Consider the following 17,868-nt stretch of genomic DNA (forward strand, 5'->3'; position numbering starts at 1 on the left):
GGTACTAGAGAAAAGGTTAGCTCAAGAAGAATTAACCTAGAAGGTAACACCCACGCACAGGAAATCAATGTGAGTCAATGCCCTGTATAGCTATCCTTATCTCAACCAGCAAAAACCCTTGTTCCTTCCTGTTATTGCTTATACTCTCTCTACAACAAAATTAGAAATAAGGGCAAAATAGTTTCTGCTGGGTATTGAGGGGGGGGGAGAGGGAGGGGGTGGAGTGGGTGGTAAGGGAGGGGGTGGGGGCAGGGGGGAGAAATGAACCAAGCCTTGTATGCACATATGAATAATAAAAGAAAAAGAAAAAAAAAAGAATTTCAGTTGTGCTGGAAAACTTTTTGTGTGCAGAGTTGAGGTATCCTCTTAGAATAATAGTTTCTTTTCTGTGAGTTTGGGGATATCCTTTATTTGTGACTTTGTAAAACTTTAACAGATATTTCCAAGCCATGATTTGTATCTATTCATAATCTGTGTATGTCATATTTTAATTTAAATATTCAATTCTGAAATTGCTTTTGTGTTTTTATACTACTTGCAATGAATGTTTAAGCATATATTACCATATATACTTTTTAATTTTCTTCTTATTATAGGGAAATTATTTATTTTCTTTCTATAATCAGACTTCATATGTTTTATATGATAATGTTTTTGTTCCTCTTTTGTTATAATAATTTATTCACATGTTTGGGTCATTTCTCCATGCTGTCCCCTTTCCCTATCCTCTTCCCTCCACCTATAGCTTCCAGGAAGAACCTATTTGGCTCTTATCTCTAATTTTGTTGAAGAGAAGACATAAGCATAATAATGAAGACAAAGCATTTCTGCTAGTTGACTTAAGGATAGCTATACAAAGAGATTGCTAGCATTGCTTTCATGTACAAATGTGTTACAACCCAAGTGAATTCATCTCTACCTGAACTTTACATTGCTTCCTGCTACCCTTCTCATGTTTACCTCTGTTGCTTTAAGGTTTCTGTATTAGTTCCTCTGGAGTGGGGACATCAAATGCTTTCATGTTTTGGGTTTTCTACCTATTACCATATCTCCGTTATGTGCTCTCCCTTTGCCTTGTGACCCAAGTCCAACCACATTACTGTATTTGCCCTAGATCTAAAGTCCACATAGGGGGAGAACATATGATTTTTGCTCTTCTGAGAATAGCTAACTTTGCTCAGAATGATGTTTTCCAGTTCCATCCATTTATTTGAGAATGATAAGATTTCATTCTTCTTCATGACTGAGTAAAATTCCATTATGTACAAATACCACATTTTCCTGATCCAATCATTAATAGTGGGTCATCTTGATTGTTCCCATAACTTGGCAATCATGAATAGTGCTGCAATAAACATGGGCGTGCAAGTGCCTCTGGAATAACATGTGTTGCAATCCTTTGGGTATATCCCCAGGAGTGGGATTGCTGGATCATAAGGCAGGTCTGTGTTTAGATTTTTAAGAAGCCTCCAAATGTTTTTCCAAAGTTGTTGCAACAGCTTGCATTCCCTTCAGCAGTGTACAAGGGTTCCTTTTTCCCCACATCCTCACCAACACATATTGGTGGTGGTGTTTGTGATAATAGCTATTCTAACTAGGGGTGAGGTGGAATCTTAGTGTGATTTTGATTTGCTTTCCTTTATGGTTAGAGATGGTGAACATGTTTTCATGTGTTTTTGGCCATGTGAATTTCTTCTTTGGGAAATTTCTGTTTAGTTCAGTTGCCCATTTTTTATTGGTTTATTAATTTGGGGAGAGTTTAGTTTTTGAGTTCCCTGTATATTCTTTTTATCAGTCCTTTGTCTGGTGTGTAGCTGGTAAATATTTTCTTCCACCCTGTGGGTAGTCTCCTCAGTTTAGGGATCATTTCTTTTGTTGTGCAGACACTTTTTAATTTTAAAAAGTCCCATTTTTCCATCCTTTCTCTTAGTTGCTGAGACGCTAGGGTTCTATTGAGGCAGTCTTTGCCTATACCTATTAGATGCAGAGTTTTTACTGCTCCTTCCTGTACTAACTTCAGAGTTTCAGGTCTGATATTAAGGTTTTTATCCATTTTGAGTTGATACTAGTACATGGTTATAGACATTGATCTAGTTTCAGTTTCTTGCAGATGGATAACCACTTTTCCCAGGAACATGTGTTGAAGTGGCTGTCTTTTCTCCATGATATATGTTTGGCACCTTTGTCAAAAATGAGGTAGTTATAGCACTGTGGATTAATATCCTGGTCCTCTATTCTATTCCAGTGGTCTTCACATCTATTTTTGTGCCAGTACCATGCTGTTTTTATTGCTATTGCTTTGTAATATACTTTGAAGTTGGGTATTATTAAGAATTTATGTTAATTTGTTGTATGTATCTGACTGCCTTTGCCTAGGCCAAGCCTAGTACTGTGAGCATCTGGTCTGTGTAGTTGCCTTTTGCTCCATTATTTCAAAGACCTAAAACTTCTGTGTTTCTTTTGTGGCAAAATAACAGTCATCTCAGGCCAGTCTCACTACTTACTCATAGTATACCACATGTGTCTTGCTTCACAATGGCTTTTCAATATCTGGCAGATGAATTTTTCTTCTGGTCATTATTTTTCTTCTGGAAAATAAAATATTTCCCTCAAAATTGTTCACATTTCTAATCTCTGTTACCCCCTAACATATCATGAATAATTATGGATCATAGTAATATTAAATATTTTAAATTAATGTCTGACCTTCTCTCTGTACATAAAGTATGCATTCACACAATTATTCAATTCTCATCAATCATTTCAATTGATTAAATTTTTAACAGAGTACTAAGAATTTTTCTCAACACAGTGAATGAAGGCCCATAATTGCTTGTGTTTTTACATAATATTCAAAAGTCAAATGAAATTCTATCCAAAACTCCCTGGCTCTCCATATTTGATACCTCTGAGGTCAATTTTTGCAAACTTTTGAACAACTATTTGGAATCAAATTTTAAATACAACCTATATATTAGCATGATTTGATTCATTCTTCAACTAATAAATGGAATTTGAAAATGTAATTGAAAAATTTAAAAATGATGGTATGGTATGGTGAATTTAATCATAATCAAATAAATTGAATTGAAAGATTAAAGATTGCCATGTATCAAAGAAGCTCATCAAATATAATGATAATGATATTCAAATATGTAAACATAACAATTTAAACATTTCATGATGTCAAAAAAATTATACTAGAAAGTAAAGAAAATACATTGCATTTACTTTAGGAGTTTTTGAAATACTGCACAGTACCTCAGTGATCCCAAATTCATCATTTAGTTGTAAATGATGTATAGAAATATCTAAACACAAGAGTATTTGTGTAAATAAACAACAGCTATATAAATTGATATGAAATTTTATTCTCAATGACATAAAATTACTTTATATAGTAAATATGTCTCATATACATTTAAATTTTGAATATATACAAGTTTTTTTAATTGTCAGACTAAAAGGTTTTAAATTATCTTAAAAGAGTCAGATATTTGCACATATGTCTTTGCTTGTGAACATTTCATTCTTACTCCCAGAGCCCATCATGAAAAACCAAAATTATCCTATGTCTCTGGACATATCTTGGACAAAGTAAAATAGATGTTTTCAAATACTGAAAAATTTGCAAGTAGATAAAAATCTTTATTAAACAATTTAATTCCTTCTACCTAAAATTTCCACTAATTCTGCACATTAGTTTGCTCTTTGAAATTTATATCTTACTGCAACTTGATTTTATTAGAGCATGTATGTATGAATTCAGAAAGTAGCAGTTGACCCATTATTTTGAGCAGATTGAAGGCAATTTTTACAAATTTGTATAGCAATAGCATTGTATCCCAATATCTTACTGTCAAAATTTATGGTGTGTTTTGACATTTATGATACAGGTTTCCTAAAATTCCCAGGGATTACATCTGAATTAAGGTGTGGACTTTGTTCAATATTACCCAGGTATATAAAGAGTAGCTTGTAAATATTTGTTTTCTGATTTTTTTTGTCTGTGGAATTGATAGAGTGATGTAGTTTTCAGTTCTTTAATGTACATATCTGAGTATATTTTTTTCAACACCAGATTACTGTTTCCTTAATTCTTTTATCACATTATAATTTATTTTTTTCTGTTAGAAGGCATGTTTCATTGATTTTTTGTTTATATCTATGAACAGTAATATGATTATTTAATGTATGAAGACTGGCTCTTCCCAATGCACATAAAATGTCATCACCTTCTTGAGCCAATTGACTTGTGAGTTCCTTGAATTTTTCCAATTATAACATATCCAGGTCTTTTTCAGGTATACTTATAATGGAAATCAGGTTATGATAACCTAATAATTTGTCCTTTCCACTGGCTTTTGTCATTTGATGATGCTGATTTGATTTTAATTATATGATTTATTCATGAAAATTTGAAAATATTAAATCTAAATTTAGTGGTCATTTTTTAATAATATATTAATACAGGCACATGGAGTTTTTAAAAATTTATCCTACTAAATTTTTTCCTTATTTCTAGAAAATAGATGAAAATATCTGTTCCCACAGTCACTAAAAATTACTTTCTCTTATGTTACCTCATTTTTAAAATTAGTTATTTCTTAGTACAATGTAACCAATGTATTTTCTACCTTAATATTAAACACTCATCTAACATCCATTTTGAATTAATACTAGTACAGAGTGATGAATTTAGATCTAATTTTAGTTTTTGCAGATGGCTATCCAGTTTTCCAACAATTTTTGTTGAAAAGGCTGTGTTTTCTTCATCATATATTTTCAGCACCTTGTCAAAAATAAGTTGGGTATAGTTGTTTAAATTCCTTTCTGTGTCCTCTATTCTGTTCCACTAGTCTTCATTTCTGTTTTTGTGCCAGTACCATGCTGTTTTCATTGTTTGAAGTTGGATATTGTGATACCTCCAGCATTGTTCTTTTTGCTGAATATTGCCTTGGCTATTTGTGGTCTCTTGTGTTTCCAAATGAATTTTAGGGTAGATTTTTCAATCTTTTTGAGGAATATCATTGGGAATTTGTTGGGAATTGCATTCAACATGTAGATTGCTTTGGTAGCATAGCCATTTTTACTATGTTGAATCTACCTATCCATGAACATGGGAGATATCTCCACCTTCTATAGTCTTCCTCAATGTCATTGTTCAGGGGTTTATAGCTTTCCTTGCAGAGATCATTTACATCTTTTGTTAAATTTATTCCTAGATACTTGCTTATTTTGAAGCTATTGAAATGGAATTTTTTCCATATATTCTTTCTCATTTTGTTCATTACTATTGTATAGAAAAGCTAATGATTTTTGTAAGTTGATTTTATATCCTGCAACCTTGCTATAGCTGTTGATGGTGTCTAGGACTTTTTGTGTAGAGTTTTTGGGTCTTGGTATAGAATCATATCATCTGCAAATAGGGATATTTTGACAATTTCTTTACCTGTTTCTATTCCTTTTATTTCTTTTTCTTGCCTTATTGCTCTGGCTAGGAATTCCAGTACTATGTTGAATAGGAGTGGGGATAGGGTCATGCTTGTCTCTTTCCTGATTTTAGATGGAATCATTTCAGTTTTTCCAATTAAGTATAATGTTGTCTATATTTTTTTCATATGTAGCTATTATAATGTTGAGGTACATTCCTTCTAGTCTTACTTTTCTTAGGCCTTTTATCAGGAAATGGTGTTGGATCTTATCAAAGGCTTTTTCTGCATATATTGATATGATCAAGTGTTTTTGTCTTTGCTTCTGTTAATGTGCTGTATTACATGTACTGATTTTCATATGTTTAACTACCCCTGCATTCTTGGGATGAAGCAAACTTGGTCATGGTGAATGATCTTTTTGATATGTTGTTGAATTTAACTTGCCATTATTTTATTTAGTCTTTTTGCATAAATGTTCATTAAGGAGATTGGCCTCACCTGCACATCCATGTTTATTGCGGCACTATTCACAATAGCCAAGTTATGGAAACAGCCAAGATGCCCCAGCACTGACGAATGGATTAAGAAAATGTGGTATCTATACACAATGGAATTTTATGCAGCCATGAAGAAGAACGAAATGTTATCATTCGCTGGTAAATGGATGGAATTGGAGAACATCATTCTGAGTGAGGTTAGCCTGGCTCAAAAGACCAAAAATCGTATGTTCTCCCTCATATGTGGACATTAGATCAAGGGCAAACACAACAAGGGGATTGGACTATGAGCACATGATAAAAGCGAGAGCACACAAGGGAGGGGTGAGGATAGGTAAGACACCTAAAAAACTAGCTAGCATTTGTTGCCCTTAATGCAGAGAAACTAAAGCAGATACCTTAAAGCAACTGAGGCCAATAGGAAAAGGGGAGCAGGTACTAGAGAAAAGGTTAGATCAAAAAGAATTAACCTAGAAGGTAACACCCACGCACAGGAAATCAATGTGAGTCAATGCCCTGTATAGCTATCCTTATCTCAACCAGCAAAACCCCTTGTTCCTACCTATTATTGCTTATACTCTCTCTACAACAAAATTAGAGATAAGGGCAAAATAGTTTCTGCTGGGTATTGAGGGGGGGAGCGGGAGGGGGTGGAGTGGGTGGTAAGGGAGGGGGTGGGGGCAGGGGGGAGAAATAAACCAAGCCTTGTATGCACATATGAATAATAAAAGAAAAATGAAAAAAAAAAAAGGAGATTGGCCTCTAGTTCTCCTTTTTGGAAGTGTCTTTACCTGGTTTTGTGATGACTGTAATGTTGGCTTAATAAAATGTATTAGAGAGTTTTGCTTTCCTGTCTATTTCATGGAACAGTTTAAGGAGGGTTGGTATTACTTCTTTTTAAATGTCTGATAGAATTCAGCAGAGCATTCATCAGGTCCTGGACTTTTCTTTTTTGTGAGACTGTTTATTGCTGCTTCAATTTCATTTTGTTTTAATGATCTATTCAGGTCATTAGTGTCCTCTTGGTTCAGTTTTTGATTATTATAAATATCTAGAAATCTATCCATTTCTTCAAGGTTTTCATATTTATTAGGTTATAGGTTCTTGAAGTAGTCTCTGATGATTTCCTGCACTTCCATGGAGACTCACACTTCTTAATACAACATGTACCAAAAACAACAAAACACAAAAATAGCACAACCTACATCAGCTATACTGTTATTTCCGTAAGGAACACAAATAATTTAAACTTATAAAAATTCTTAAATGTGAAATAATATTTTCCCAGGGAGGTGTGAAATCATCTCTGCATGCAGACAGTCTATCTAGAAACTTTGAATGTACAGGAAGGTTCATATTTCAGAATAAAAAATTTAGAAAATTGTCAATGTTACAAATGAGAGAATAGTCCAAGACTGGGATATAAAATATTCAAAATTATAAATTCATTAAAAACAGGGAAAGAAAATATATTGGTATAAGAATGGTAAAGAATGAATAATTCAAAAACACGTAAGGCGTAGAAAAGTACTTATCATAGTCTGTCAGAAAACAGACCATTGCCATGGCATCCTAAAAAGGAAAGAAAATATCAGAAGACTTAAACCAACAAAGAAGGAAAGCCCACAGTCTTGATATTTATTAAATAAGACAGCAATATTTGCACTTAATAATCAAATTTTTATAGCAGGTAGACTTAGGTAAAATGCAATGAGCATCTTTAAAACAGAAACAGAATGGAAAAGATGAATTATCATATCATCATAAGCTTGCTTCTAAACCCATTTCACCTGAAGATGACCAGAGAATATTAGAATTTGAGTATCTTGGAGCCCTACAATTGAAATCTCACAAGAAATTGAGTACATGTTCCAAACATGATATTAGGCCTAGAATAAAACATGAGAATTTCAGGCAAGTGCTATTAGAAGTGTTGAGACAAAACTGAAATAAAAATATTTTTAGATACTGTTATATATTACCATGCATTTAAAGAGAATATGAAATGTTATAAGGATGGAGAGGAAGTATATTGAGAAGTGTGCATGAGAATAGAACATAATAGAATTTGAGCAACTTGGAGAAGTCATAGATACCTCCTTGAAAATTGAGGTCATGTTCTAATCAGGTACATGTTTTGTTCATTATTCTTCCATGCACACTTTGATTTCTATTATTGCTTTTTCCACATAATTCATTTCTTGTTTCTTAGTAAAACTTTAAATCTGAATGTCATTTTTTCTATGAACTTGTCTTTCAATTGACATGTGATAACTGTGAACTTCTTTTATTTAGACAAGATTAAAGTTGAAACTGGAAATATGTTGCCTTCTTGGTTCAATTTTTAATTTTCAGGTTAGATCCTCTCTTAAAATCTCACTTTTCATTTCATATTCATGTATACTACAATAGGTAACAGTTAGCTGAGGCCTGTCTCATGACTCAGACTTTCCAAATATTGCTATTTATAGTTTTCAGATGTTTCTCTGATTCTAAATTCAATCTTGACTTTTGAATGCATATTATCTAATACCTGTGTGTTTTTTTCAATTTTATGATTACAGTGATATGCACCATCATGTTTACTTCATTTATATGTTCGTTATTTTTCTCTAAATACTTTAATTTTAATGAAGATTTTCCATCAGTTTCTCATTAATATTTTTCTTTCTATTCTCTTTTGAAAGTATTTTTATTTCTTAATTACAATATGTTTTGGATTATAATATTTGTATAGTGTTTTTTTCTTGTGTATGTATCCAAACATAAGTCCTTTAATACCACAGTCAGGTCCATGTTAGCACTAAGAACAGGCAGTTACATTAATTGAATTTTTCACTGTGAGCTCAGTTATCTTCCTTAAAATTATATATTTTGCAGAAAGATTTCCTCTACACACTGCTTAAGAGCCAAATTAGATTTTTGTGACTATTCCCCACTTTTTTAAGGTAATACATATTTTCCTACTCTCTATTTTTGTTGGATTTTAATTTTTCCTCAATTTTGAAGGGTTCAATATATTATATCTATTTATTTTCATAATTCATTTTTGTTCATTCTGTTATATGATTTGGTTTCATTTCTTTCTCTGCAATATCTTCTGCTTTTCATCAATACAGTTTTAATGATTTATTTTTCAGTACACTTTCATGTATCCTGGTTAATTTTCATTGCTTTCTTCAAGTAATTTCTTTATCTTAAGATATTACTTTATCTTCAACTAATTTCTTTATGTTTTATATTAAATTTTTAACTGACTTTTAATTTTATCTTTAAATTGATATCCATCATGTGTATAAATCTTTACATGTATGCATGATTTTAGGTGGTTCAGTCTCTTAGACTTTATATTCTTGATTAGGCCCATTCTGGCACTAGAAACATGCCAGTCTTAATTGTTTTTCATTGTTAGATCACAAACTCTCAAGATTCTGTTCTCAAGGTAAACTTCATGTAGGCTCAGTTGTATCTAGCTTATGTTAGTCTTATTATTCAGTCTTTTTAATCTTATTAACATTTTTTAGATTGGTATGGAAAACTTACATTTCCTTCCCTTTCAAAAGTTTCATCAGAATGCAAAACAGGGATTGTTTTCAGTGAGGGAAGAAGTTGGAAACAGATTTGAGAATGTATGGGTTGTTGGTGGGTAATGAAAGTATTATATATGTATAAAATGTAAAGTGTGTTAAAATTTTTGGAGGATGTTGGCTAAAAAATTAATAGCATGCATGAATTTGACCAAAATATATTACATATATATATGGAAATATCACAATGACTTCACATCCACCTAGTACATTTATTATGTGCTATTAAAAGAGAAACAAAGTAGATCATAAGAAAGGGGCAAAGGAAACATGAAATAATACATAGCAATAATCTTCTTAATTGAATGTAAAAAATAATATACAAAAAATGCAGAATTTAAAAAAAAAATCAATATAATGAGACTTTAGCCTGATTGACTGGAATTGCAGTAAATTATGAATATCAACTTTAATAGAATGTACATTAAATGAATACATTATTCAAAGAAATGATAACAAAGGAATATTTTAAGGTAGTTGTTACTTAAATATTGCTCAACATAGTTTGGGTTGTGACCTGAAAGCTAATCATTAACTAAAGAAATTTAGAAAAGTAATGTAAAAGATTAAACAAGTTGATTGTGCATCCAAAAGATCCAGGAAAATGATATAATGATCCCAATCTTTTAGTTGCTCATTATTTTAGGCTCCAGACTAAAAAGCGAAATCATATCCAACTGAATTAATGTCTGTGTTTCTTTGTCTCAAGTTATGTCTTTTTCTGCATACAGTGAATTATCTCTTAAGAACTAAAGTAGAAATAACTGTGTATTTATGAATCAGGAATTTCATAGTTTCAAAACAGATTTTCTTTAAACTTGAACACTTGTAGTGATGATGTAAAAGTGTGGCCTTGCTTGGATCCAAATTTTCCTTCATGCCTTTTTGTTTATCTGTGTATGTCCATACATCAGTTAAAGTTGTAAACCTAAATGCAAAGTTACAAAAAAGACACATTCCCCTAAATGCAAACTGATCCATCAAAGAAAAAGAGCACAGAAGATAAGATGCTGAGACTAGGTGGAGCTACTGGTAACTGGCTTTTCAGACTTTGATGAAGTTACCATTAAAACTGCAGAGTCATTTTTATTTTCCAAATTTACTTGAGAGAGAGAGAGAGAGAGAGAGAGAGAGAGAGAGAAAGAGAGAGAGAAAGAGAGAGAGAGAGAGAGAGAGACAGCTAGCAGCCAATCATTTTTAACACAAAATGAATACCACCACAAAAATCTGGTCATGCACTTGGATAAGTCTATGTGGTCTTTGTGCATACTCAGAAAATTGAAATTTTCTTTTTTTTTCCTTTTTTTCATTATAACATTTGATAAAAATATTTGTTGTTTTTGTTAATTTTTTTCTACTAAAACAAACCTGTTCAAGGGAACAACTACTAGATGAATTAAAGGTTTTATGAACCTTATAGAACTTAATAGTTTTAGTTGACTTCATTATAAATAACCTTTTCAAGAGACTGTGCAAAACTGTCAATAAATTTCTAAAGCATAATCCATGATTGTTCAGCCTTCACAGTCTTCTTTATGTAAAAACACACACTTCTGTACACCTCACAGTTAGTTATTAGCTTGAAAGGTATATGGAGAATGGTCATTAGATGATTTTACACCACCTGCTGCTGACCACTTGCTTCCTCAACAGAAACTGCTGTTGTCTGAATGTGTGTACTGTGGCAAGTAGGCAAACTGCGTCACTGATGTTGTAGTCATGTATGTTCCCCTGCTGCCCAGTGAAAGATGACTCATCTGCTGGGCCAGGGGCTACTATAGATGTAGGCTGTAGTGACGTGGTATGTTCCACTGAAGGAATTAACAGGGAACCAGGGTGCTGTAAGATATACAGCTGATGTTTTATCCAAGAAGGATTTTGCACATGGAAGGCAGATACAGGAGATGCAATATGGAATGTAAGAGAAGTTTGAGTGATCATTGGACTTTTAGCAATTCTTTATGATAAGGATAAAATCTGTTCTGTACAGCAGAATGGATCATAAATGTCAATTCAGTCTCTCCTCTATACCATGGTCTACCATTAGGGGCATATGTGCTTGGATTCTGTCTCTTCTGCCCTCCATCTGCAAACTTGCCCAATAAATGTTCTGTAGGAGAAGAAACTCCTGTTGGGTCTTAACCAATTTTGCATTAAAATAATCAATTACAGCTACCAATTTTTCAGTTGATTCCATCCTTGTAAAGCCAACACCACGATTGTGCCACTGGAATCATGCAATATCTTTGTAGAAATAACTTGTCCAAAGGCTTTAAGCATATTTTCAAGTTCTTGCTCATCCATGAATGGTGCCAAATTAGAAATATATAGGTTCATAGAATCTTGTTATGGTTGTTTGCCATTTAAGCTTGAACCCCACTGGCCTTCAGGTCTGACAAAGCTTTCTAAGTTTCTGCAGGATAACTTTTACATTTGTTTGTTGTCTTATCCAAAATTGCCTTTATGGGGACAATTTTCCCGTATGGTTGACAGAGCTTCACCAGGTGCTGGTCTGTATGCCTCAGATGTAGAGGTTTGTTTTGCTTAGTTGATCCCATCCTGAATTACTACTGTTCCTATTTTGTTACTCCTGATGGATCTGGGACTGGGAGGGGCTGTGGGATGCGCTGGGACCAGAGACTGCTGCTTGAGGTGCGGTGTCTTGCACTTGCAGCTGGGGAAGATCATCTCAGCAGGTGCAGTCGGCAGGCAAGGGCTGTTGCACTCTGGGAACTCCCTCTTCCATCAGGGGCTGCTAACTTGGAGTGGTTCAGGGGCCTTTGCTTGAGCTGTGGACCAGATGGAATTCGGAGCAGAATAGGCACTGCTGACTGTCCTGGCTGCAGCCCAGGAACAGAGCTACAGTATCTCCACTTCTCACAGTCTCCACTTTCTTTCTTTCTTTCTTTCTTCTTTCTTTCTTTCTTTCTTTCTTTCTTTCTTTCTTTCTTTCTTTCTTTCTTTCTTTCTTTCTTTCTTTCTTTCTTTCTTTCTTTCTTTCTTTCTTTCTTTCTTTCTTTCTTTCTTTCTTTCTTTCTTTCTTTCTTTCTTTCTTTTTCTTTTTCTAGTTTTCATTACCATAGATGCCTTCAGTGCTCTAATTTCTGTCATGTCACACAGAGCCACTGGCAAAGCCACAAATAACACAGCCTGGAATTACTGCTGCACCTTTGCCTTCTTTGAGCTCATTTGGCTTTGCAAGACTGGCAGATTCTCTGTCAGCAAATGAATGTGTGGAGGAGTCTTACGAGAAAGGTCACGACATCCGTTTACAGCCTTAAGATGCCTCGTAGGTGAGGTGGGTTTAGGACCTGAGACTTGTTATAGGAAGCACTTTTATTTACTGGAACTCATCTAGTTTTCAGAAGGACCCCACTAGTAAAATAGACAGGAACAGGAGATGACAACTGTTTCCACATACTTTAAGTCAACAAGATTAAGCTTTAACATGGTTGGCAGTTATGAGTCAGTTATTATGCCAGGGAGATTTGGGCATAAATGAGGATTTTAAAAACACATTTGTATTTCAAATACAGCCATTAAGGTAGGGATTAAAGAGAAGTGATGATAAGTAAGCAAATGTCAGGAAAAGTTCACTTGCTGTGTTAAAAAAAAAAACCTGGCTATTCTTTGAGCATCAGTTGGAGCTCATTTAAATGTTTTTTACCAAGAAAAAAGAAAAATATGTTTTTTGTAGTTGAGAATTCCAGTCATTTTCCCTTCATCAAACTAAACACTATTATCTACCCTGTAGTAATTTAAAAAGAAAAAGATCAAACTTTTAAAAAGTTAATGAAGATACTGGTTTAATCTGAAAATTTCCTTTATTAAAACATCATACTGTTTACACAGTTTCTTTTATTTTTGGTTTTTCACCTTCTCCTTTTATCTTCTTATTCTCTCATTATTTTGTTGTTCAAGCAATTACAAATGACAGAATATTTGCATATCCACCAAGAGTTGAAGTCATACTGAAAACATAAATGGTCAATAATTTTCAAATTAAGAGGATCTGAAACTCTTTGGCTGCTTAACACACACTGAAAACTATTCAATGAAGACAAGAAGAAAAATACACTGACATGGATTTAATATTTGCAATTTTTCAGTTCTAACACCATCTTGAAGTTTCAATACGAATGAATATTGGGAGAGATCAATTTTTATTACATTAGTTGAATTGTATTACACCAGCTTCCTAGGCAGAGGAGGATTGTTTTAAAAGTTTTATTTTAATATTTAAACTTCATTTATAAAGCATTATGTTATGCTTTAATAAAATTGTTAAGTTTTGTTCTGAAATTCGCTGTGATAAATTATAACTTGTCCTCCACTACTTCCCTCAGATGTTATAATATTTATCAGATATTAAACAAACCACATTAATAGCATTATTTTGATATTTCCATTGTACATACTATATTTATTAAGCTTCCTTTCAAAGCATTTACACAGATACCAAAATGATGTCTCATACTTAATTTTACAAGAGTGGAAAATGATTTTCTGACAGTTTATTTTACTACACTTCTGTTAGTAGGATAGACTGATACCATAATTAAAATAATTGCAACCATTTAAGACGCAATATAGAAACATGGATTTCTCCTATTTTCTTCTAATAAGTAGGTCTCAGAATTGATTTTGAGGCTGCTTAAATATTTTATCATGCAAAACCAAAAGTCTATCATTGTTTAATGCACTTTGGAGGGGAAATGTTACTATGTATTCTCATTCTAAATTTTAAAGTGAATTGCAAAAGAGTAAACGTTTACATTGTTTATAGATATTGGGAAATCTAGAGATATAGCCATTTAAAATATATCTATTTTATACAAGTAATTTGTAATAGATAATTGTACTAAAAAGCATACAACTTTTTAAAACAGACAGTGCTCTAGTTTGCTCATGGTAGTTTATTTATTTATTTATTTATTTACTTTCCCTTTTTGTTTTTATTTTGTTTTTAAGATAAGGTCTCACTAACTTTCCCTGGGCTGATCTCAAACTTTCAATCCTCCTGCCTCTACCTGCCAAGTAGCTGGAATTACAGGCAATCATGCCTGACTAGGAATGATGTTTTAAAGTACAAATTCTAGTTTATAAATTTAAGAAGACCCTGATAGCTACAGATAAATTTGACCTCTGTAGCATGGTCCATATCTTACTCCAATATATTTATCTAGCCCTATCTTGTGAGGCAGACCTAGGCTTAGAAACCACCTCTGTTCTTTTTTTTTCTTTTATTTTTCATATGTGCATACAAGGCTTGGTTCATTTCTCCCCCCTACCCCCACCCCCTCCCTTACCACCCACTCCGCCCCCTCCCTCTCCCCCCACCCCCTCAATACCCAGCAGAAACTATTTTGCCCTTATCTCTAATTTTGTTGAAGAGAGAGTATAAGCAATAATAGGAAGGAACAAGGGTTTTTGCTGGTGAGATAAGGATAGCTATACAGGGAGTTGACTCACATTGATTTCCTGTGCGTGTGTGTTACCTTCTAGGTTAATTCTTCTTGATCTAACCTTTTCTCTAGCTCCTGGTCCCCTTTTCCTATTGGCCTCAGTTGCTTTTAAGGTATCTGATTTAGTTTCTCTGTGTTAAGGGCAACAAATGCTAGCTAGTTTTTAGGTGTCTTACCTATCCTCACCCCTTCCTGTGTGCTCTCGCTTTTATCATGTGCTCATAGTCCAATCCCCTTGTTGTGTTTGCCCTTGATCTAATGTCTGCATATGAGGGAGAACATACGATTTTTGGTCTTTTGGGCCAGGCTAACCTCACTCAGAATGATGTTCTCCAATTCCATCTATTTACCAGCGAATGATAACATTTCGTCCTTCTTCATGGCTGCATAAAATTCCATTGTGTATAGATACCACATTTTCTTAATCCATTCGTCAGTGGTGGGGCAGCTTGGCTGTTTCCATAACTTGGCTATTGTGAATAGTGCTGCAATAAACATGGGTGTACAGGTGCCTCTGGAGTAACCTGTGTCACAGTCTTTTGGGTATATCCCCAAGAGGCTCACGGTAGTTTATTTCAAAATTCTGTTCCTAGCAGGGTGCCAGTGGCTCAGACCTATAATCCTAGCTACTTGAGAGGCTGAGACAGGTAAGATCACAGTTCTAGGCCAGGCTGTGCAAGTAATTCAGGAAACCCTACCTACAACTTAACCAGAGCAAAATGGCCTGGAGGTGTGGGTCAAGTGTTAATGCATGTGCCTTGTAAATGTGAATCCCTGAGTTCAAATCCCAATCACATCAAAAAATTTCTGTTCCTATATTCAAACAATATTCTATATACCTTTACTTTATGTTCCAATGTTTTTATACAAAGGAAAAAAATTCTAATTAATGCTTAAAGATCTGACAAACACATAGAAAAACAATTTTGAAGCTGAAAATACTGCCTCTCCAAAATGTGTGTGCACTCAACTTCATGTATTGAGGATGTAGACTTTCAACTAATTTCATTTTTTGTTGTTATTTCTTTATCTAGGAATGGCTTATTGACTGAGAAGGAGACTTGCTAAGGTTTTACCAGAGTTGGCCATGAATTATAGTCCTCCTGTGCTCCAGGAGTGAAGCACTATGACAACCCCAAACTTTTCTATATGACTACTAGAAACTTACACTCGCATCAAAAGTGTGTGAGAATACCTTGTTGTTCTTGTCCTTGCCAGCATATGTTGGTTTTTTGTTTCTGGTATCAGCCATTTTGGGTGGTAGGAAATTATATCTTATTGTGGTTGCAAATGGCATTTCTCTGACATCTAATGATATGGACACAGTTTCACCTATTCAGTTGTCATTTGTAAATATTATTTCAAAAGAATACCTTTTCAGATCATGTGCCCATTGTAAATCAGATGATTTACTGTTTTAATTGAATTCCATCTGTATTGTGAATATTAATCCTTTATCAAATGATTACCTAGAAAATATGTTCTCCCATTCTGTAGACTGTTTCTTCTTGATAGTCTCCTTTGACATAAAAATTTTCTACTTTAGGGGCTGCTGGAGAGGCTCAAGAGGTAAAACACTTGTCTAGCAAGCACGAGGTCTTTTTTTTTTTTTGATTGCCTTTATCATTTACTTTTCCTTATATTATTTTTGACTTTCTCTTTCTCTAAATTTTCTAAGGTATTGAGGCTGTATTATTGATTTTCTGTCTTTTTCCCTGATGTTACTATTTAAAGATGTGTGTTTAACAGCTTTCCTGTAGCTTTGTCCTACAAAATTTTATATTTTGTATTTTCATTATCATTCATTTCACAATGTTTTCTAATTCCATTTGTCTTCTGAGCCATTGATTAACAGGTGTATGTTGTGTAATTTCAAACTATTTGAAATATTTTATCTCTTATAATTTATGATTTCTAATTCTATTTCACTCGTACAACATGCCCTATGATTATGTTCTTTTACAATATTTTTTTTTCATTTTTCTTTTATTATTCATATGTGCATACAAGGCTTGGTTCATTTCTCCCCCCTGCCCCTACCCACTCCCTTACCACCCACTCTGCCACCTCCCTCTCCCCCCCTCAATACCCAGCAGAAACTATTTTGCCCTTATTTCTAATTTTGTTGTAGACAGAGTATAAGCAATAATAGGAAGGAACAAGGGTTTTTGCTGGTTGAGATAAGGATAGCTATACAGGGCATTGACTCACATTGATTTCCTGTGCATGTGTGTTACCTTCTAGGTTAATTCTTTTTGATCTAACCTTTTCTCTAGTACCTGCTCCCCTTTTCCTATTGGCCTCAGTTGCTTTAAGGTACCTGCTTTGGTTTCTCTGCATTAAGGGCAACAAATGCTAGCTAGTTTTTTAGGTGTCTTATCTATGCCCACCCCTCCCTTGTGTGCTCTCGCTTTTATCATGTGCTCATAGTCCAATCCCCTTGTTGTGTTTGCCCTTGATCTAATGTCCACATATGAGGGAGAACATACGATTTTTGGTTTTTTGAGCCAGGCTAACCTCACTCAGAATGATGTTCTCCAATTTCATCCATTTACCAGCGAATGATAACATTTCGTTCTTCTTCATGGCTGCATAAAATTCCATTGTGCATAGATACCACATTTTCTTAATCCATTCGTCAGTGGTGGGGCATCTTGTCTGTTTCCATAATTTAGCTATTGTGAATAGTGCCGCAATAAACATGGATGTGCAGGTGCCTCTGAAGTAACAGTCTTTTGGGTATGTCCCCAAGAGTGGTATTGCTGGATCAAATGGTAGATCGATGTCCAGCTTTTTAAGTAGCCTCCAAATTTTTTTCCAGAGTGGTTGTACTAGTCTACATTCCTACCAACAGTGTAAGAGGGTTCCTTTTTCCCTGCATCCT

General features: G+C 34.0%; 1 pseudogene; it reads right to left on the minus strand.

Annotated features, from left to right (window-relative positions):
- Positions 1 to 11,087: 11,087 nt before the first annotated feature.
- On the minus strand, positions 11,088 to 11,716 carry LOC109677198 (RNA-binding motif, single-stranded-interacting protein 1 pseudogene; annotated as a pseudogene).
- Between the last annotated feature and the right edge of the window lie 6,152 nt (positions 11,717 to 17,868).

Source organism: Castor canadensis, chromosome 13 (assembly GCF_047511655.1).
Source record: "Castor canadensis chromosome 13, mCasCan1.hap1v2, whole genome shotgun sequence".
NCBI lineage: Eukaryota > Metazoa > Chordata > Mammalia > Rodentia > Castoridae > Castor > Castor canadensis.